We start from the raw sequence: 22,150 nt of genomic DNA on the forward strand, positions 1-22,150 counted from the left end.
CCCTCCCACAAAGCTTCAGACATAGCCTGCAGGGTTAGCCCCATGACACAGAGCAGGGCAGGGTGAGGATGGGGCTCTGAAGCAGCACATGGAGCCCATTTTCACTAATAACCTGAATCTTACTCCTACTCGATGTAGTGGGGCTCCCTGGCCCTCAAAGTCCCATTGGTCATTTCTGTGCATCCCTGGGGGGATCTCTTATGAGCTCAAGAATGGCTGCCCAGCCTTCCTCATTGATGCCCAGAAGCCATTGGGAAGGGCTCCCTCACCCCAGGATGCTGCTCTGCCACCCCGAGGCTGAAATCACCTGATGTGCCAAGGTAGCATCGAACTCCCCCCAGGCTTTTGCAAGGCAGAGCCTCCCCAGCCCTCTCAGAAGTGGATGGCTGCCCTTTCCACTCTGTGGTGCCCTTGGTCACACAGATCTTCACAAAAGTAGCTCACTTCGCTACTTCTTGCAGCCCCACAGACTCAGACACCCATCGGTGAGACCAGGGAAACGTCCAAGGCTTTTCCCATCCAGGCACATCTGGCCCAAACACCTGGCAGTGTCCTTCCTCTCACATACCCTCGTGCAGACCCTCCTGGGAGCTCAGCTGTCTTTTCCTGATACAGCCAGGCACCCACGGAGGCATCTCCAAGCTGGGGCCGAACACTCAAACACTCACACACATTTATGTGCACACACATAGGCCTGTGCTCACACCGTTACTACCACAACTCTGGGCAAGCGCATCAGAGAGAATTAAAATGATTGATTAAGCACTTCTGTGTGTCACATACTTTATATTTGATTCCTTTGCTCCTGATGACAACCTGTGAGTGGCCTTATTCTCATTTCTGGTGAGAATTCTGAGGAGCCCAGGGGTTCCAAGTCTGTCCCAGATTGCACTGCAGTGAACAGTGAGGTCAAGATGTAAGTCAGGTCCACCATACTGCTCAGAGTCCATGCTTTTCCCTGCCATGCTGCCTCTCCATCTATATGAAAGGCATTTTATTCTGGTCTTGGCACCATTCCCTACGTTCCTAGAGAGATTTGAACAAGCTGTTATTTCTAAGGATTTTAATACCTTTGAATATCATCAAGCAACTTCTGCCCCACGTGTGGCCCCTAGGTTGAGTTCAGGGAAGACCTAAACAGAATTATGAGCTGTGCACTCTTGCAGTCTCCATGCTGTTCCGAGGACTGTTGCTGCTGCTGTTTTAAGCTGAGCTGGAGGACAGTCCTGGACAGTCCAGTGGCATTGCTGGGGTCTGGAGGTGATTTCGCATGGGTGGGTTTTTTTTGGTACCGGGGATCAAACTTGGGACCTTGTGCATGTGCGGCAGGTGCCGGATCGCACGGGTGTTGAGAACACAAACTTTGGCAGTAGGCGCAGGCTTGGGAAAGGGTTTCCATGTGCGCACAAAGCTGCACTGTGCCCGGGAGTGGTGGTGATGCCAGCACAGGCATCTCAGCCCAGCTCCATTGACCCTGCAGAATCTCAGCACCAGTGGGGATTTGGGGTGCATCAGTCATCAGTGAAGGTGCTGTGAGAAGCACCCTTCAGTTCTCAAATAAGGTTTCCTGTACCTGCAGGACAGATATGAGCAGTGCACCCACTGGGAATGAGAATGGGTATCTTCCTGGTTCTCCCTGACATCATCCTTCAAGTCTGATGCAGGTCCTTGCATGATCCCAGATAACCAGCTGTGCTCCCACAGTCTGGGACTTCACCTGCCTTGTTCACCACTTTCTTCCAGGTGTTTTTGCATAGTAGATGCTCAGGAAATACTCACTGAATAAATGATATATCTGAAGCCCAGACCTTTCTTACACTGAGTGTCCACTCAGACTGACCATTGGATTACTAACAGGCACCATGACCTTAATATGACCAGAAATGAAATTCCAGCTCTCTCGTCTAATCTCTCATTGTCTTCTCCATCTCAGTGCATAGAAGTTCTAGATACTCAGATGAAAGTCTTTAGTTTGTTCATTGCAATCTCTCTCTCTTCTCTCTCCAATCCCCTCCCATTTGGGATTGAACCCAGGACCTTGTGTATGCTAGGCAAGTGCTCTACCACTAAACTACATCCCTAGCCTTTTTTTGAAAGGTCTCACTAAGTTGATCAGCCTGGACTCTAACTTATGATGCTTTTGCTTCAACCTCCTGAGTAGCTGATTCTCCTCTTTCCTACTTCACAACCAATCTGTCAACAACTTCAATGGCTCTACCTAAAAAATATGTCAAATCCAATTATCTCTCATCACTTCACATCTGAATTATCTCAGGAGCATCCTAACTTCATCTAGCTTGGTCTCCATCTTGTCCACTGCCCTTGAACTGGCCTCTGGTTCCTCAAATGCAATAATTCTGCCACATGACCTTTCAACTTGCTAAATTCTTTTTGGAATGCTCTTTCAGAGATATCTGACCTTTCAACTCTTTCAGGTCCCCCACCTCATGGAAGTTCTTCCCTAACTACACTAGTGAAAATCACAACCCAACTGCCTGTGCTTTCTAATTCCCTGTTTGCCTTAGGCTTTTTCCTGTGATCTACTATATAATTTGCTTACCTATTTTTGCACTGTGGGCCTCTCTTCACTAGACCATAAGACACCCAAAGACAGAGATTTTTATCATTTTTACCCACTGCCTTATAGTCAGCGCTTAGGACACTGTCTGGTGTATGATATTTGCTGAATGAATGGTTGGATCTGTGATCCAGCATCTGAGACTTGACAGTGTCCGGCCTGTGTGACATGAGGACACAGAAAACAATGACAAAGGTCACAAGATGCCTCTGCATCTCTCTGTGCATTCACCACACTGTGACCCAGCTGTTGTCATGTGGCCACAGGACACAACTGAGGCCCACAGGAGGTGGAGGCTGTGTTGTAGCCTCCCCAGGCTCTTCCCACCCAGCAGAAGAGCTACTTAACACATATTTGAGTTCATTAAAAAAGCGAGAAAAGGGTTCCCAAGAACATTCTGGTAACTCTTCCACCAGCTTTATCTCCTCCCAGTTGTGTTTCGAGCCAGCTGTGTATTAAATGTATTCACTTATTTACTCACCCAGTCATGCAAATCAAGGGGTTGCTGTTATTATAAACAGTGTCACTCAAAATGAAAACAAAATGGCCATTCCTCTCATGCTTTCCTTAAAAAAGTTTTTGTTTCAATAGAAATAATGCCCCATTCATTCTGCACAAATCCTAAATGCACTGGTGAGCCAAATGCAGGGCATTTTTAGCTCACCATCCCATCTCCAGGATTTTGGAGAACATTTCTGTGAAGAATGTCTTCCCCAGCCCTCAGGGGCATGGACAGCTGCTCACCACCCACAGCAGACGTGCATTCATACACTTAAGTGGGTGCAGGCCATGTTGTGGCCTGATGGCACAAAGAATGTACAAACAAGCCAGCAACAAACAGAGAGAACCCCAGAGTGGTGACATGGCTGAGCTGCCCCAGCTGCTTCCAGAAGGCCAAGCTCTCTGTCCTGCTTTCCTAGTGCTTCCTCACAGCTGCATTCACCGTCCACTCCATGTCACAATCCCTGTGTCATGCACCAGACAGCAGGAGACAGACCGAGCTGCTCGTCCTGCCCACAGGGAGTGGCTTTGGCCTTCAGAGGCACTGGACTCCTCCAGCTTCTCAGTCCTTGACACCTGCGTGCAGCCCAGTGTGCTACTGTATTAGGGGCTTCCGGTAGCAATAGATACCTGGGCCCACACTTCCTGCCCAGATTGAGAGCAACTGGCTTCACTACTCAAATGTCCATCCTGGAGAATTAACTTCAGAGGAAAATGAACCTGTCATCTTTACACCAGCTCCTTCCTCACGCCAGGGAGCCCATTTCAACTGTGCTTTTGGTCTGTCTGCTCTGTTCATTGGAGTTTGTTATAATGGCAGGGATGCCGTGCAGTGGTAGTAATTGTGTAAGTCGGAGGATGAAATTGTGGATATAGGCAGCATCATGAATGATCTCAAATGGCTTATCCCAAGCCAGAGATCCTCAATCCGGGGTGTCTTTGGACTCCAGGGGACATTTGGCAATGTCTGAAGATATTATTGTTTGTAACAGAATGGAAGATGGGCCAGTGATGTAGCTCAGTGGCACTGTACCTGCCTTGCAAGTGCAAGGTCCTGAGTTTGATCCCCGGTAGCAAAAAATAAAATAAAATAAAATAAATAGGAAGAGGTTCATAGATTACGTGCAAATGCTATGTGTGACCAAAAAATACAGCAACCATTTAAATTTTTAAAATATATTACAGTGAAAGACACATTGTCATGATTTCCCCTCTGAATGTGACCCCTTGCATTGAACACACTTATCCCATCATTCTTGCCACTGTCTGAAGCAGTTCTGGAAGCCCTCTTTTAGGAGCGTCATTAGTTGCTCTGTTCTAGCTGCCTTGAATTGATTCAAAACATTTACTTTTATGCTCATTTTGATTTTGGGGAAAAGCCAGAGGTTGCGCAATGCATGATCCAGTGAGTAAGGTGGATGAGGACACACTGTAATGTTTCCACAAGCCTGCTTTCCTTTGGATGGCACTCAGCAGCGGCATTCAGTGTATTTTTTTTATCACATGTCGTAAAGACACTCATTAAAGAGAACTTCCAGAACTGCTTCAGAAAGTAACAAAAACAATGAGATACATGTGTTTGAAGTTAAGGAGGAGTATTCTGAGTATTCCCAAAAGTGGGAAACAGATGAACGGCAATGTGTCTTTTACTCTAATACATTTAAAAAAATGTAAACATTTACCTTATATTTCGATCATACCTTATGCTATGCCATTTATATAAGGGGCTTGAACATCTATGGATTTTAGCACCTGAGGGAGCCCTGCGTCCAATCCCCCCATGGACATTGAGAGATGAATGACTGTATAGGAGCAGAAAATACATCAGCAGTTGCTGGGAGCTTGGGAGGGGGTTGACTGCAGAGAAGCAGAGAGAAGGGAATTTTGAAGAGGATTTCAATGTCTTAAATCTTGATTGTGAAAGTGGTTACGAGTATATATGCATTTGTCAAGACACACAGAAGTATGCACTACAAGAGTGAATATGACCATATGGAAATTATGCCTGAAACAAACAACCAAAGACCCAGTGCTGAGTGAATAAATACAATTCTGGAGAAGGTAGGGGAAGAAAAGCATCTGTCCAGCCCGCACCCCCCCCCCCCCGGGCAACAACGGGAAATAGGTTGAAGTCATAAGAAAATATACGAAGGAAGACAAGAACAGATTTTTGTTTTTCAAGCCCAAATTAATTTATTTTCCCTCAGCATATGACACTGTACAAAAAATTACTGTGTTGTTGATCAATACTTTTATGAAAGAGCTTCTCTGAGGTGTGGTGTTCAAAATTGGCTAGGATTTACCCACGTTTTTAACCTGATAGATAACCAGTGATCACAAGAACATACCCATCATTCTCAAAAGTTTCCCAATTTCTCTTTGCGGCCTTTGCCTCCTACTTCCTAAAATAATCATTGTACCCACCTCATAGGCTTGTGGGAACTCAGTGAGACCAAGCACAGAGAGAACCTTGTTTTCTTGAGGTAGAGAAGCCAGTGCAGGATGCAAAGAAGCGCACAGCAGGGGACCTGAATTCCATGCCCACATCCACTGCTTCCCCTTGGTGCGGGGTGGGTGGAGCTGATGGTTGGTGAGAGTCACAGGAATGGGAGTGTGCCCAGGAGCTTCCACCTGGGTGAATGGATGAATGCACCAAAGCTGTGTGCCTGAACATCTAACCTTAGGAGCAAGAACAACACAAGTGAAACAAGTGGAGAAATAAAAGGCATCACATTTGGCACTGAGGACAAGTAAGCACACATTAAACGTCAACCTGTCTTGAATCATTTTTTCTTTCCCATAAAACACACTCTTCTCCCTGAAATCCTTGTTAATGGTAGGGCACATTGTCTACTAATTCACCCAATCCAGAAGCCATGGACTTCTGTTCAGCTCTGACACTCCTTTGGTGTCTACTTGGCTCCACAGACAAACAGTCCTGACAGTTTGACTCAACCCCAGAGGCGCTGGCTTCCTTTCCTCTCCCATGGACCACCTCGAGGCCTCTTGCCCTTCTGTGCAGCCCAGTACTTCCCTACAACACTGTGGCCTTCCTCACCCTCTGCTGACTCTCATTGCCCTCAAGGTAAAGCCCCAACCCTAAAGGTTGGAAACTTCTCATTCCCTCATTACGTTGTTTTCCTGGTCTCACACCTGAAGTTTGAGCTACACCTACCCATTCAACTTCTCCAGAAGACGCTGGAATCATTCCTCTCCCTGTGTCCTTTTTTCGCGGTAATTTAAAAAAATTGTAGTGAACTGTACATCACATACAATCTGCCATTTTAACCAGCTTGAAGTATACAACTCAGAAGCATTAAGAACACTAATGTTCAACTTTGCTGGCCATTAGAAAAATGCAAATTAAAACAACCCTGAGATTCCATCTTATTCCAGAAAGAATGGGCATTATCAAAAAAATCAAATAATAACAGGGCTGGGGATTTAGCTCAGTGGTGCCACCAGCTGCCTCACAAGCGCAAGGTCCCAAGTTTGATCCCCAGTACCAAAAAAGAAAAATCAAATAATAACAAATTCTAGCGAGGCTGCAGGGAGCCTTCTATGGCTTGTGTTTAGATCCCCCCCCCCCACCAAAGCCTCGTGCTTTTCCTGAGGTGTAGGAATCTAGAGCATGTGCTGGATTCTCAGTGGGGCTAGGCCCGAGGGCACTAGAATAAAGGGTGTGAGTGCTTCCTGCCCTAAGGAGTCTGAATAAAATGAAAGAGACAGGAAGAAGCTGTTAAGCTCTCCTGCTGCTTCTTCTGTCTTCCGTAGCCAGGAACTGTTGCCCCCCCCCCCCCAGGTATCCCCGCCTTGGAGCCAGCCATTATGGTCTGAAACCTCTATGATTGAACTGTAAGCCAAGTAAACCCTTTACCCTTTAACTTTGGGTGTTGAGTATTTTGTCTCAGCAATGGGAGAAAAGTAACTACCGCAGAACCCTTCTATATTGTTGATGGAAATGTAAACTACCGTAGTACAGTGACTGTGAAGATTCCTCAAAAAACTAAAGCTAGAAATTTCTTTTGACAGAGCTATTCCCCTTCAAAGTATCTTCCTGAAAGAGTTAAAAACATCATGTTACAGTGATACATGTAAACCCATGTTCATCATGCACAATTCGTAACTTCTAACTCTGGGAAGCAGCCTATAAGTCCATTAACAGATGAATGGATAAAGAAAGTGTGGTATTTACACACAATGGAGTGCCATTCTTCCATAAAGAAGGATAAATTTGAGTCATCTGTAGGAAAATGGGTGCACCTTGAGACCATAATGTTAAGTGAAATAAATCAAACACACAAGCTTAATATCACATGGTTTCTTTTATATGAGAAAAATCCAAACTATAAATAAAGAGCAAAGTAAAAGATAGATAATAGGAAAAAGGGAGATAAATCTTGCTAAGGGAAGGGGACCAACAGATGGAGGGAGGGAAGGGGTGAATACAAGAATTAAGATGTGTTATATACTTGTAGCAACTCCCCATGAGGATGGCAAACATTATGTGCTGCAAATGTGTGCTAATAAAGACATAAAAACTGATTTAAAAAAGAACACTCGCTTTGTTATACAACCATCTCCACCAGCCATCTTCAGAACTTTCTTATTTTCCCCCTGAAACCCTGCACCCAGGAAATAACAACTCCCTGTTCTTTCCTCCCTCAGCCCCTGGCATCCACCATTCTGTCTCCAACTTGCCTAGTCAGGGGCCCTGTATGATGAGGACACTGTAGCATTTGTCCTTGTCACAAAGCACTAATGCCTTCAAGGCTAGGGAGTTTCTCCGTTGCATACACATTCTGTTCAAGTCCCTGCTTTCAATTTCTTTTCTCTTCACTTTTTAATATTACAAGTTCCTTCTGCCTAGAGTTGGCCCAGAGGAATCTTCCAGCCCTCTTTCTGAAGAACTCCTATTCATTCATCAAGATCTATGCCAAAAGTCCATTTCCTGACCTAATTTGGGAGAGGCAGCCGCACCCTCCTCTGCACTCCCACAGCTGCACACCCTATGCTTTGTTATGGTTCTCACTTCCCTGAATCACCGTCATTTGTGGATTGCCCTCCTCCGTGTTGTGCACCCTTTATGAACTATCCTTACCAAGCTAGCTTTAAACGAGAAGGGAGCCTATCTTGCTCATCCTTCTCCTCCAGATATCACGGCCCACCCTGCTCAGAACTCCGTAGGTCTTTGAGAACTAATGTTTTCAGGACATCTCTTTGGCTCTTCAAGGTCCAAATTTTATGAGCATTCAGGAATGTAGCTAAACATGTTGACTTTTATTGTCTGTTGGCTCCGGGGGAAAGATCCCATACCGATCTGACCTCAGAATACTTTCTGGTTGCCACAGGATCTTCTTCCTTGGAATCACCGAGGAGGTGACTCACATAGGGAGATGCTATGGACCCAGTCCCCTTTGGCCTTGTCACTCAGCTGTCTGCATAGGCCTGTCGGGACGGCTCCAGCCTCTGAACTTTCATTTACACGTCCACCAGGCAGACTCACTCCATTCCACTTGAGCACAAAGCCAAGCACACGGGGAGCAGAGTGGGTTAAAGACTTGGAATGCACTCTCAGCTTCAGAATTAAAAAACATTTCCTCAGCTATTCTAAGAATCACTCTGTTACAGGCTCAAACTTTGACAACTACGGAGGGAGCGCTGGGGGCAACTTGAAAGACAGTTCCCCGTCCACTCTCGCTCCCCACTTTCCTTGGCTCTGCTCCTTCTCTGCCACCTCTATCTTTCTCTCGAGTGTCCTAGTATGCGACCTTGTACTTACTCTTGCTTGTGAGTCTGAGGCTCAGGAAGGAGAAAGCACTGTTACCCCCTTGGGTGATGGTACATGCACACCTTTGCAGAAAACTCACTAGTAAAACTTCCTAGTAAAACTCAGGTGCCATAGACCATCCTTATCTGAGCTCAGTGTGTCAGGGAGATTTGAGTGGACTCCTAGGATAGGTTGCCTCATCCCCATGTCTATGAACCTCTAAAACATCAGGATTAAGCCAGCACCACCTTCCAGCCAACAAAGAACACCTGAAAAGCTCCTCCTCAGCTCTCTCATCTCCTTCACATCCACTGAGGCTGTCAGCTCCCTGTTCCTGCCCTCCCCACTGCAGCCCACAGCTGCCCTCCTTAGACTGGGAGTCACCTACCTACCCAGTATAACTTCAAGAGGGGGTTAGAAGGGACCTGTAGCATTGCACATTGAGGAGGAGAAGGGGGAGGAGAAGGAGGAGTAAAATGTCAAGATAGAAGTTTGTTCTGAGATTGAACCATATTGAGGACAGTCCAGGATGTTTCCAGGTAGTGGGATAAACCAGCTGGCTATTTCTGAGCCTACAAATAGCCTCAAACATCTTGCAGTAAGTAACCGCAATGTTCTGTTCCCTTAGTCTTTGAAGCAGTGACCACAGAGAGTGGGAGCAGGAGCAATAGAGGAGGCAAAGCCCTTCATCTCCACAAAGAAGACAAAACAAGGGAGACTAGATTGGATGAGACCGGGTAGGAGGTGCCTGCAGGAGCCCTGAGACCCTGCAGTATGACAAGATAGCCAGGTCTTGTAAGCACTTCAAACCTAGCGAGCTGGATGGTTACATGAAAAAACCTGGAGGAGAGCACAAGAAAAGATAATGACCATTGTGCATGCTGCTACCTGGGGGTTGGCGCTGTCCACTTTCACTTGTTTCCTTCCTTGGTGTGTATTTCATTCTTTTTCTTATTGTCTGTCTTCCACACAGTATCAAGTGATTGTCTTGATAACAAAACCTATCAGATCCAGACAGGGGCTTCTCAGTCCTATTCACTGCTGTGCAAAGTCCTCACTGTGACAAATGGTTCCCTGTGTGCACTGCTCCTGCCAGCTTCTGATACACAGTGATACACTTCCCGATACACAGTGAGCTCCAGGAAAGCAGGGAGTCTTGTTCTCGACTTCTGTTGCAAAGCCTGGCACATAGTTTGTTCTTGAGAAAGAGAGGATAGATGACAGAGAGACAGAGAGACAGAGAGAGGGAAGAAGAAGAAGAAGAAGGAGAAGGAGGAACAGGATGGGGAGGTTGGAGAGGAAGAAGAGGAAGAGGAGAAGAAATGAATAACATCCAACTGGAGATTCCAGCAGTAATCTGAGTTATACATTTGAGGCAACTGGTATAAAGAGGGCAAAAAAAACCATGAACATCAACAAGTTTGCAAAGAGCAAGAAGAGCTCAAACCATGGGGAATGATGACATTGCAGGTGGCCTATGGCCATGTGAGGAAGGATAGACAACCCTAAAGCCACTGAAGGAGCTGCTCAAGACATAGGCAGTAGACCAGCAGAGGACATAAGGAACAAGAAGGAGTACAAATGCTCCTTGGAGATTCAGACAGAGAGGACAAAAGAGAGGCCATGTTTACATGGCTACAGGGGCTAGAGGAACAAGCTAAATGACATCAAGGGGAAATGGCCAAACCACTGCAGAGCATGATACTTTCTAAGAGAGCCAGAATGGGCTCTTAAAAAAAAAAAAAAATCCTATTTTTGTAAAAGAAGCTAAGCTACAAAAATGCTTTTCATTAGATCCTGGTTCAAAAACTAAACAAAAAACAAACACCTCTAAATTGAATTGTGTAGATATCTTATGAAGAGAGAAAACAATACATGCAAAGGCCCCACAGGGTCTAGAGAAGGGAGTGCAGACTGGGAATGGATAGAATAAACAGGGCTTTGGATGCCACTGTAAGGACTTTGGACTTGACTCCATTCTCAGCGTAAATTTGGAATATCTTTGTAACATCCAAGTGGAGATACTGAGCAAGCAGTTGGCTATGTCAGTCTGAAGTTCAGGGGGAAGCTAGGAAAGGACATAAATTTTGGAGTCATCACCGTATGAGATGATTTCAAAGCCATAAAACTGGATGAGATCACTGAGGGAAAGAGTATAAAGAAGAGAAAAGGTTAGAGGGGTGAGCACCAGGGCACTCAAAGGCAGGAGGTCAGGAGGAGAGGGACTCCAGCAGAGGCAGCCATGAAGGACCTGCTGGGGTGGAGGAAGAGAGTCCCAGAACACGGCCTGCCAGAAGTGTCTCCAGGAGAGGTGGATCCTGGGTTCCCTGTGGCTGGTGGGCAGAGACTAAGGCACTGGACCTCGGTTTACCCTCAGGTCAACTGGGCTTCCCTTGACTTTGGCAGTACAGTTGTGGTGAAGTAAGGTGGGCAAAAGCCAGATCAGATGGGGTGTAGGACAGATCAGGAAAGATCGGGAAAGTAATTGGAAACAGTGAAGAGACAACTGAACCAGGAGCAGAGGGATGGGGTCACAGCCAACGGGAAAGTAGGGCCAAGGAAAGTTTTTTATTTCTTTTTCTCTTTTGCTTTAAGATCAGAGAAAAACCAGCCAGTCGACATGTGGGTGGGACTGAGAGAGTAAACAAAGGAGTGAATGAATGAGCGAGTGCAGATACAGGGTCAAGCAGGTCCTCTGCCATATGAGAGAGATCCAAAGAGGGGTCCCCACAGGCGTGCGACACCTCAGGGAGAGGACTGGCCATCCCACCAGGGGCCTTTTATGTCCTACCCTCCCGCTGACACCACAATCTGCTTCTCCCATCAGCCGCTCTGCTTGGACCCCAATTAGGCCAAAGATACAAATATGCCCTGCCATGGCCCCACAAAGTCTGGCCTCGGGGCTGCAGCCCATTTGGAAAATGTTTTAATTTCATTTGTGTGTTTTTTCAATTTGATTATGAAGCACCGTTTACACATGGACAGGGGAAGGCCTGTTTTCATTCGCAGAGTCCCCTTCCTCCCTGGCCTGCGTGCCTCCCTGGTGAGTAATGGGGAGGATGCTTTTCTGGAACACAAGGGAAAACTTCCAGCAAATTGCAGAAGCATGTTCTTTCCTTGAAAAGCCCTTTCACACTTGTTTTTCACTCCGTTTGTGAAGTTCATGAAAGCCTCCATAAATGTCCTTTAAAAGGCCTTAACTTTCTTTGTTCTACCCATGAAACTTTCTTTTCTGCTGTTAAGGGAGACTCTGCCATTTAAAGATATAATAAACAAAACATAAAGGCTGAAGGAGAGCACTTTAGAGATGTCAGAGGACGGCAGGTTGGAGGTGCTAGGGAGGGGCTGGTTTCCATCGAGTTTTTGGAAGGTGACAGTCTGTCACCTTCACCCCACTGGTTTCTGAACTTAACACGTTCCACCCAGGGCTGGAGCAGCAGCACAGGCAGAAAGAGCGAACTAGTAAAGGCTCAGGAGGAGTGACAAATCCTCTTAGAAACATTTCAGTGGCCTAAAATATAAAGGGAAGAAGAAATGGGAGAATAGGAAAGTGCTGCCAGATTCTCCCGGAAGGTCCCCTCCTGAAGGCCAAGGTGGCTGTGGTCTGGGCAGCGAAATGCAGACAGTTCAGAAAGGAGACTGAGCCCATATAACGAATTTCTCTTTGCAAGGCGAGACTCCCTCTCCTTTGGGTCATTGTCAGACAAGGCAGCTTTTGGAATTTGTGTAGGGCCACAGGGTCCTTCCCGCCTTGAGGTTGCATGGTGTAGTTCATAGGGCCAGCCAGGGAAGGCGCTCTGGAGCCCTGCAGCCAGTGCTCAGGGGCCCGATGGTTGGCTGACTTCAGCTGCTTAGCTTTAGCTGTTGATCTAATCCATTATTATGCTCTCCCTGAGTCCACCCAGGGCTGCCTGTCTAGTGTATCTATCATTGGCCTCCTTGGATCTTGTGCTCTCTTTCTTGCAGCACCTGCCTCCCTCCTGGATACCCTGAACTTCATCTTCTTTTTCACCCACCCAAGAACTCTCAAGAAGAGACCCAGAAAGGCCGGGGATTTAGCTCAGTGGCACTGTGCTTGCCTTGCAAGCACAAGGTCCTGAGTTCAATCCCCAGTACAGGAGAAAAAAAAAAAAGAAAAGACACAGAAAAGTCAAGGAGGTGTATTTTGACAAAGGCCTGAGATAGAGAAATACAGTATGCTCATTTGCCTGGAGGGTCAGGACTTGGATCAAAGGTGGGAAAGAGCAGGACCAGACTGCCTTCCTCAGCTCCCGGAATCCTGGGGCTGACACTATGATGCCGAAGTCCACTGGGACTCCTTGAATCAATACCAAGCTTGAGGAAGACAGCAACCCAGCACTGGGTTCTGGGATATTGCCATGGGCCGCTGCTCATTTACCCAGCAGAGGCCATGTAAGTGACTTGCACAAAGATCCCCAAGGCCTGGGAGCCTCACCGGCTGCAGAAGGAGAAGCCGCAGCCCCGATCCCACCTTCAGGATCTGGGCCGCGTGCAAGGGTCTGCTCCTGCTGCAGAGGAAGCTGAGATCCTCCTGTCCTGCCTCCTCTTCCTCTCTCCAGCTGGCACAGCTGCCTCTCTCTGTTCCTTCTTCTTGCCCCCTCTTTCTTTCCCTTCCTCTTTCTGTCTCTCTGATCCTTGGATTCCCCTGTCCTTCCCTTTCCCTTGGAAGACAGCCAAAGGGACATTGGGAGTTGGCCCTGGAGGCCTCAAGCTCAGGACTGTTTTCATACTGAGCCATGGCTTCCTGAACCTCCACTTAGGGCTGTTCCCCAGAAGCACCCTAATGGGCAGCCACAGACAGTGGGATAATAAATAACTGTCTATTTGCAGGCCCCGGCCAAAATCCCAGCCAAGACAGCTTGTATCTTCCAACACCTGATTTCCTGTGTCTCTCTCCATTTTGCAGATGGAGAAACTGAGGCTCAGTTTCCTGAGGTTGAATGTATCTGCTCTCCAGAGCTTCTGCTGCCATAATTGTGTGGTACGATGGAATCACTTGCTAAATGCATTAACCTTATCTTCTTCAGAAAGATCTGGGCAATGTGGTTGCATGAGGGTTATTAACCTCACATCTCTGATCTGCCCATCTTCTACATCCCCTTGCTAAGACCTCAGCTTCCTCATACTTCCACTGTACCTGTAGCATTAAGTCTGGTGCATGCATTGGGTCTTTCCATACCCAAGGCTCCATCAAAACCAGAGAGTAAGCCAAATTGTTCTCCTTTTGACACAGCTCCCAGCTCCTTGAGTTTTCTCCTCAGCCACCTGAACCCATAGTCCATTTGTGCATGTTTGCGACAGAATCAGCTTTACAAAGCCCAAACCATCAGCCCCTTTACAGCGAATCTGCTCCCTCAATTAACTGGAGGATATGGGGAACCTAATAAAGAAGTTTTATTAAATGCAAAGAAGAGCGTCACTTTCAAGTGTCCCCATGGAGAAGCCAGCTCTCTGCGATTATTCTCCTGAACTGACTGTTTCTTTGCAGAAAAACAAGAGAAAGCAGAGTTTGTATAAGCAGCCAGGGAAGCTACCCCCAGCCCGGCCCCTGCAAGGCTCTTCGAAGGGCAGACTGGTTTTTTTTACACATGGTGATGGCTGTTTCATATCTAGGCTGATGGGCTTCACTGAGCAATTGCCACACAGCAAGCACACCCTGCACAACACGCTTAGGAGCAAGTGTTTATGGGGCTCATGGCTAATGATTCCCATTTATGGAACATATGCGGAGCAGCTGAGCAGGGCCAGATAAGACAGGACATCAATAGAGCCTGGGCTTTGCAGCCCAGTTGCATGCACAGGCTCTCCTGTGCACAGGCAGCTGCAGTGACTGTTCTGCTACGGGCTTCTGGGGGAGCCTGAGGCTCCCTGGAATACAGGCCTTTCCTTGCTAACTACGTCCTATCAAGGATGACTTTCCCGGAGAGGAGGCTGTCGGCCAGACTGCTGGAACAAGGCTGAGAATAACAATGATTGCTAATAGAAGAATACAAGCTAGTGGTGGGGGGGGGCCTCACTTCATGCTTGACATTGTAGAAAGCACACGTATTTTTTCTTTCATTTAATCCTCACAACACGCCTATGAGGTCAGTGCTGACTTCTTGTTTGTTTTCATTTGCTTGATTCATCTTCATTGCACCAAAACAACAACAACAACAACAACCACTCAGAAAGGCCAAGTGTCTTGTCCAAGCCCACGGAGCTGAATTAACACCTGGTGGTCTCACTCCAGAGCCCAGAGGTGTGGAAAAGTGCATTCTAGAAGTTCACTCGCATCATTGCAGATCTCAGGTGACATACTGTACTAGCTGAAAACTCAGATTTTGGTGTTTGGAAGGTGCTTAAGCAACTCTTAAGCACTGATTTTTCTCACCAAAAAATGGGAAGAGCAGCAGCTCCTACCACTGAGGTATGGGCTCTTCGGTACCCCAGCGCCCACCACGGAATCAGCCCCCCGAGAGGTGTATAGCAGTGTCCACACCGCACCCCGGCTCAGCGGAACGGCAGAGGCCAGTGTGAGTCCAAGAGGAGGAGTCACAGCTGGTGCTCTGTGGCCAGAGTCTTCTCAGCCACCCTGCCCCACCGTCAGTCGAACGGGGCAGTAACAGGACACACAGCAACGCGCTGCAGAGTGGGGTGTGAGGAACGGAGCTGTTGACTTCCAAGGCCCGCGCAGCAAAGCCACTTGTCGTCATCTTTGGAAGCCCAACAGGCAGCTCCTCTTCGAGCACAGCCTCCCGCACACACAGCAGGTCCTCACAAGCAGCAGAGGAAACAGAAACCTGACCTTCAAAGCTCTTATGTGGTCCAGGGGGAAGATGGGACCAACAAAAACAAGGCACTCATGAAAAAGAAAAACCACACGTCCATATACATATCTACTTGCAGATAATCACTTGCAGCCGCTCGGAGACATGCGCAGGGGCTGCGGGGGTGTGCTGGAGTGCAGAGGTGACATCTGAAAAGGGTTCTGGAAGGAAGGGGATCCGGCAGGGGAAAGAGAGCCCTCCCTGGGCAGGACCTCCATTCAGTTCATCTGTGCCTTGTCTCCACTGCCCCTAGCACACAGTAGGTGCTTAATGCATGCTTGCTCAGTGTGCGCAGAAAGAGGAGAGCGGAGTTCAGAGGAGGGGAAGTGGATAAACAGCACGAGGTGATTCAGAGGTAGGGCAGGCGCCCCACTAAATGCTGCAGGCATGAGTGTGTTTCTCTTTAGTGTGTTCTGCCAAGGGTTGGCCTGTGATAGGCCTAGAGGGCCAGTTATTGTTTGGGGGGAAGAAGAGGGCAGGCCAGCATTCTGTTTATGCACTTTTGTGTGTGCCTCGTACACACAATCCCTCTTAACACCTCGTACACAGAATCCCTCTTAACAATCCACTATGAACCTCTCCCCAAGACTCAGGTACTTCCTGGTTGCCTCCCCCAGGTCTGCTCTGCCCTCCTTCCTTGCTTCAGCACCCCAGTTCTGTTGAAGACCCAGTCCTCAGGGATGAATACAGTGGCAGCACGGTAATGTGTCAACCTAGCTGGGCTGATGGGGGTTTCCAGAACCTTCTTTCCTGGGTGTTTCCAGTAGGGCCTTTAGAGATCTCTTTGTCTGAGATTTGCAGGCCAGGCAGGGTCACCAGGACCACCGCAAGGTTGGGGAGGGGCAGCCGGCCTACCACTGCTTCACCTTTGCCTAGATCCTCCTTCAGCTTCTACAAGGCCTTACAGGTCTCCGGAGAAAGAGTACCCGCTTCTCCTGAGGACCTGGGGGCCCCAGCCTGAGAACTGACCTGTTGTCTTCGTCATTCTTGTGGGCTCAGCTTGTCCTTGCTCTCTTCTACTTGACATCCATCTTCTCTTTCCCTCTCCCTGCCCCATGGATTTCAAGCCGCAGCAGGAGCCCTGCAGCTCGCAATTGCAGAGGGTCAGCCCCACCCCAGATCCCAGATCACATATTTATTTGCAGAGCCACCCCAAAGCAGTCCAGCCTTTCTGACTGAGCCCTGACTGATGGGAGCACCCTATCCCTGGCTGGGAGGAAAAATCTGATGCCTATTTTGGGGGTGAGAATTTAACAAAGATGTTTAGCTACAAGAAACAAGAAGCCTGCCCCAGCGGGCTTAAACAATGGGAAAATACATCATCTCACAACTGGAACTCCAGGGCTAGCAGCTTCTAGAAGCTTAGTTCTTCAGCTCCACAATACCATGGAGGACCCACATCCCTCTCGTCTTTTCTCTCTGTCTTGGTTCTTGGCTGGATTCGTTGGGTAATGGCTTGACACCGAGTCAATCATGATACCCAGACATGCTATCCAGGAGAAGAAAAGCAGCGTCTTTTCTCTTTTTCTCTCTTTCTGGTCAAAGAAGCCTTTCTCTGATGTCACCACTAGAATTCCAGGTCATAGGCCCACCCTGAGACCCATCACCACCAAGAGGACTGGGAACACTGCAATTGGCCCAGACCTCCTCTTGGAAGGGGCTCCAAAGTCTCCATGCCCAAAGAGCTCCTTCAAAAGGGTCAGCTTAGAGCAAACGTGGTACTTGGATATCCTGCCTCTGATCCTCTCATCCAAGAGAAGAGAAAGCCAACACCTTGTCTGTGCACTGGGGATTTGGAAACTAAACTATAGCATTTGGGATAACCAAATGGTTTCCAGATTATAGCCCAAGGAAAAATGAGATAAGCTATAATTATAGCCTTATGTTAAGTCTGATAATCAAATGTATCAACAGGATGCATGTAAGAAAAGCACAATTCAGCTAGCAATGACATCACACCTGTCCTTTACCACCCACCTCTCATCTCCAGGCTCCTCCTTCTGCTCTGCGATGATGGCCTTGTACTCTGCAAGCCACATTTCTGTCTCTGTGACAGCTGGCTTCCTGCAAGTTTCTGCCAGTAGAGGCATCAGAACAGGCAGGAAAACAGGACATCTTTTCCATCCTTCAGTCCTGGGACTGTCTCTCCAGCAGGAGCAGATGGCGCCTCCTCTTCGCATCCCCAGCTCCACTCCCAAGGCCCTGTGGAGGCACTAGAGCACATCAGCGTAGGTCCCTCGAGAAGGAGGACCGCTGTGCAAAGTCCTCACTTCCTGGGCCATGCACTCTAGGCCGCCACCTGAGGGTGTGTGCATCCTTGAGCTCTCAGTGCTCTGAACACAAGCTCTGGAGCTCCCCCCGCCGCCCTCCTCCCAGGTCCTAGGTTCTGGCAGTCATGCTCCCCATTTTCTTGCAGCCTTAGGAGTGGTCAGCCTCTGAGTTACCTCGGCCTCCACAGTGTGATGCCCATGTGGGCGTGGTGTGGGTATGTTCTGGGTGTGTGCTCCAAAGGCTCCTGCGCAGGAAGCTTAGCCTGCAGTGTGGTGAAGTTGGGACTTTTGCGGGGGGGGGGGGTGCTTCTTGGGGGGTTGTTAGTTCACTGTGGGCTCTGCCCTCAGAAGGAATTGAGGTAGTTCTCTTGGGACCCTGGGGCAGATCTTGTAAGAGGGCTGTTAAAAAGAGTAAGATTTACTTCCTGGCTTCCAGTCTTGCCATGTGATGTCTCCCTTTCACACGCACTCGGCTGTGATGCCAACTGCCATGATGAAATGCCGCCAAGGGGACCCTTACTGAAACCAGAGATATGTTGTTTTGGTTTTCAACCTCCCAAATTATGAGCTATATAAGCCTCTTCTCTTTGAAATGAACCCAGCCTTGGGTATTTCGTTATAGTAACAGAAAAAAATGGACTAATTTCTGGTGTAACGCATTCTTTCACTAAATCTCCTGTGTTTGGAAATAGGTAGTATGATTTCTCTTTTCTTGACTGGGCCTCATCTGAGAGAGTAAATTATTGGATCAAGTAATTCCAAAGTTCTGATTGAGGGCAGTTTCTGGCATGATCTGTTCCAGAGGGTTTGAATAGCAGTAAGGCCCCCCTCAGCACCCTAACATTTTCTTAGCACTGATCCCTTTTGTAGGTGACTTCTTTGCAGGACAGCTACCTACCAGCCAGCAAAAAGGGTGGCCATGACTCTGTCCCTCCGCCTTTGTCCCACATTTCTAAACAAGAGCCCTGAACTTCACTTTGCTTGGTTTAGCGCTTGCCATTTGGACCAGTCACTGTGGCTAAGGTGCAGACCCATGGATTGGCCTGAAGTGGGCTGTGTGTTGTCTTCCTAAAGCCAGGGTGGAGCCAGCTTCCTGGAGCCACCAGATCCACGGATGGGAATCACAACTTCCTGGGAAGCAGTGGGCAGATGCTGGGGAGAGCCACGGGTCGCCCACGCCTAATCTCAGATTGCCCAGGGCAGCCCCCGTCTCATCTTGCAGTTGTGGGTGTTTCCTAAAATATGTGACCAGATGAAGGTGGTTTGCATCCCTTTTCCAAATATCTGCATAATTAGGAGATAACTCTTTGGTCAATCCCTTTATCCCAGGTTAGGTTTCAAAAGTGATGGTGCTCAGAGCCCTGTGGGAGACATGGGCTGAGTTCTGAGCCTCAATAAGTTGTCTCCCTTCCTTTATGGTCAGAGGAGTGACAAGGAACTTCTGGCAAGCACAATGTTCTCTTTTTTTTTTTTTTTTTTTTGCTACCGGGGATTGAACTCGGGTCCTTGCACTTGCGCAGCAGGCGGCGAAACCACTGAGCTAGAGCCCCGGCCCACAATGTTCTATTTTTAACTTGAATTGATCCGCACTCTTGGGAAGTATTACTGCCTCAGGTAGGTAGCCACAAGCCCACTCTCTCACTAGTCTCCACTTCAAAACCACAGCCATTTTTAGACTCACCCATCTTCCTTAGAAACCAAATAGTTCTGTGAGTTAAGACTGGATGATGTTTTCTTTTCTGCTTTTTAAAAAGGTATATGTAGATTAATTGGTTTGCCCAAAGTATACAGCAAGACCAAGACCCAGTCTAAATTAGAACAAGAGGACCGGGCATAGCGGCGCACGCCTGTAGTCAAAACACTCAAGAGGCTGAGGCATGAGGATTGCTGTGAGTTCAAGGACAGCCTGAGCCATATAGTGAGTGAGTTCAAATTCAGCCTAAACTACATAACAAGACATTGTTTCAAACAAGAAAACCAAAAAAAAGAAGAGGTGGAAATATAGATCAGTGACAGAGTGCTTGGCTAGCATGTGTGAGGCCCTAAGTCATATCCGCAGCACTGTATAATTAATTAATTAGAACAAGAAGTTATTGGCTCTAGGCCACAACCCAACACAAGGACCCCAGGAACTTCAGATACCTTCTCAAGGGCACGGACGTGTATTTTATAAATTGTTAGTTGATTGTCACAAGTGGATTTTTTCCCCTATGGCTCTTAGCAGGGGCCAGGCTGTTTCTTGAATCCTTTGCACTTCTCAGCCTGAGAAGGTGATGCTCCACTTGTCATCACCCCTGCTGTGCAGAGGAGGAAACTGAGGCCCAGGCAGGGTAAGGCCCTGGCCACCATAGCAGAGGTGGGCAGGAGGGATGAAGGGCTTGAGTCCAGGCGGCAGCTGTGAGAAGGATGGCGGCCGGTAGGGGACAGAGCCTCAGTGGGGAGGAGAAAAGGGATAGCCTTCTAAGTGGTGTTCTTCTTTCCATTGCTCCATAAGCATATTTTCCACCCAAAAGCTATGCTCCAAAGTGTTCATCCCCTTTTAGCCACAGTTCTAGCCTAATCCCACCGCTCCTGGGGTTCCCTGTCAGAGGCTCCATCACCAGTTGTCATAGTCCACTCAAGCTGCTGTACCAAAATGCCATGGATTAGAGAGTTTGCAAACAACAGAAAGTTCTTTCTCACAGTTCTGGAGGCTGGAAGTCCACAGCCACAGGGCGGGCAGATTTGGTGTCCGATGAGGGCCATTTCCTGCTTCATAGACGGCGCCTACCAGCTCTGTCCTCACCTGGGCTCTGTTACAAGGGCACTGATTCCACTGATGTGGGCTCAACCTCGTGGTCTGATCACTTCCCAAAGGCCTCATCTCGTGACACCATCACCTTGGGCCTTAGGACCTCAACAAGTCAATTTTGGAGCAACTAACATTAAGACGATAGCAGCAGGGAAGACAGTTAAAGCAGACCTGTCAGGCTCTGCAAAGACTGGCATCTCAGCTGAGCAAGATGCATCCCTTTGTAATCAGTCATCCTCTAGTGAGTCCACCTCAACAGTGGCCTTCCCGTCCCGGTGTCACCACGGGGCTATAGCTGCAGGATCTCACCCAGAGTCCTTCACTCTGGGTCACAAGTGATCTGACTCATCTGTAATGGCTTCCGAATGAACCCATCTCTTCCCTCCCCGTGATCCCCACTAGCTCTCAGGACGATGCTGAAACACAGACTATCGCTTGGCTATATATTCTGTGCAACACCCATTAATTCAGCTCCTACTGCACACGTGGTGCAGTGGCATTAAACAGCCCTTCTACATGCACTAACATAACCCAGGCCTGAAGGAGCCCGAGTCCCTGCAGATGTGCTCACATCAACAGGGAGAGCAGATGTGAGATGAGCTGCAATAGAACAGGACTCTTCATCATGCCATGCAAGCTCTCTGTCACTGAGCTACATCCCCAGCCCTTTTTAAATTTTATTTTGAGGCAGAGTCTAGCGCAGTTGTCCAGGCTGGCCTCAAACTTGTGAGTCTCCTGCTTTGGCCTCCTCCTTGGCTGGGACTTCAGCCATGCACCGTACACTGGTCTTCTAACTTCCCAGCCTTGCTGCTCTGCCATTTAGAGTGAGAACACGAGTCCATCTGTGAAGACTGAACACACACCTGGTCATCCATCCCGCTGCAGTTAAAGCGCCTCCCAAAACTGGTTCTTGTGGAAGGAGTGGGCTCTGTAACAAGGCCTCTACTGTCCTAAAGCTGTTGACAGCCACCGCTGCAGGGCCTCTTGATGACTCAGGGCGTCACTCAGAGCCCTGCTCAGCGCAGTGCCAGTGCAGTCCTGGTCCAATGGAAAGCAGGCACATTTGCCCAGTCCACACTCATTTTCTTCTCGATGCCTCTGTGGCCCGGGGAAGCGGGGGTGGCACACACCTGCTCCCTCACACGCCCCTCGCTCCTGGTTCCAGCTGGACCCAAGCCTGGTCACATTGGCCCTGGTGTCCATGGGCAGGTGATAGCCATCCGCTCTGTGTTTCAGGATCCCTCCTCGCTCCTAGACCCTGGCTGCCCTCAGCCCCTCGGGAGGCCTGCAGAAGGTGATCAGTTTTCAGTGACCATTGAACTCTTAAATGGAAAAGTAAGGCATTAAAAAGACTTGGGGAGCATGTGTGTGAAAACGCCCTGGTGAATATTCACAGTCCTTTTCCAAATA

General features: G+C 48.3%; 1 pseudogene; it reads right to left on the bottom strand.

The window, feature by feature from the left end:
• LOC101710425 (calcineurin B homologous protein 1-like) overlaps nt 1–20,812 on the bottom strand; it is a 36,714-nt pseudogene extending 15,902 nt beyond the window's left edge.
• Between the last annotated feature and the right edge of the window lie 1,338 nt (nt 20,813–22,150).

Source organism: Heterocephalus glaber, unplaced genomic scaffold, assembly GCF_053883595.1.
Source record: "Heterocephalus glaber isolate CG9 unplaced genomic scaffold, H.glaber_assembly_v1.0 deba00001509, whole genome shotgun sequence".
Classification (NCBI taxonomy): domain Eukaryota; kingdom Metazoa; phylum Chordata; class Mammalia; order Rodentia; family Bathyergidae; genus Heterocephalus; species Heterocephalus glaber.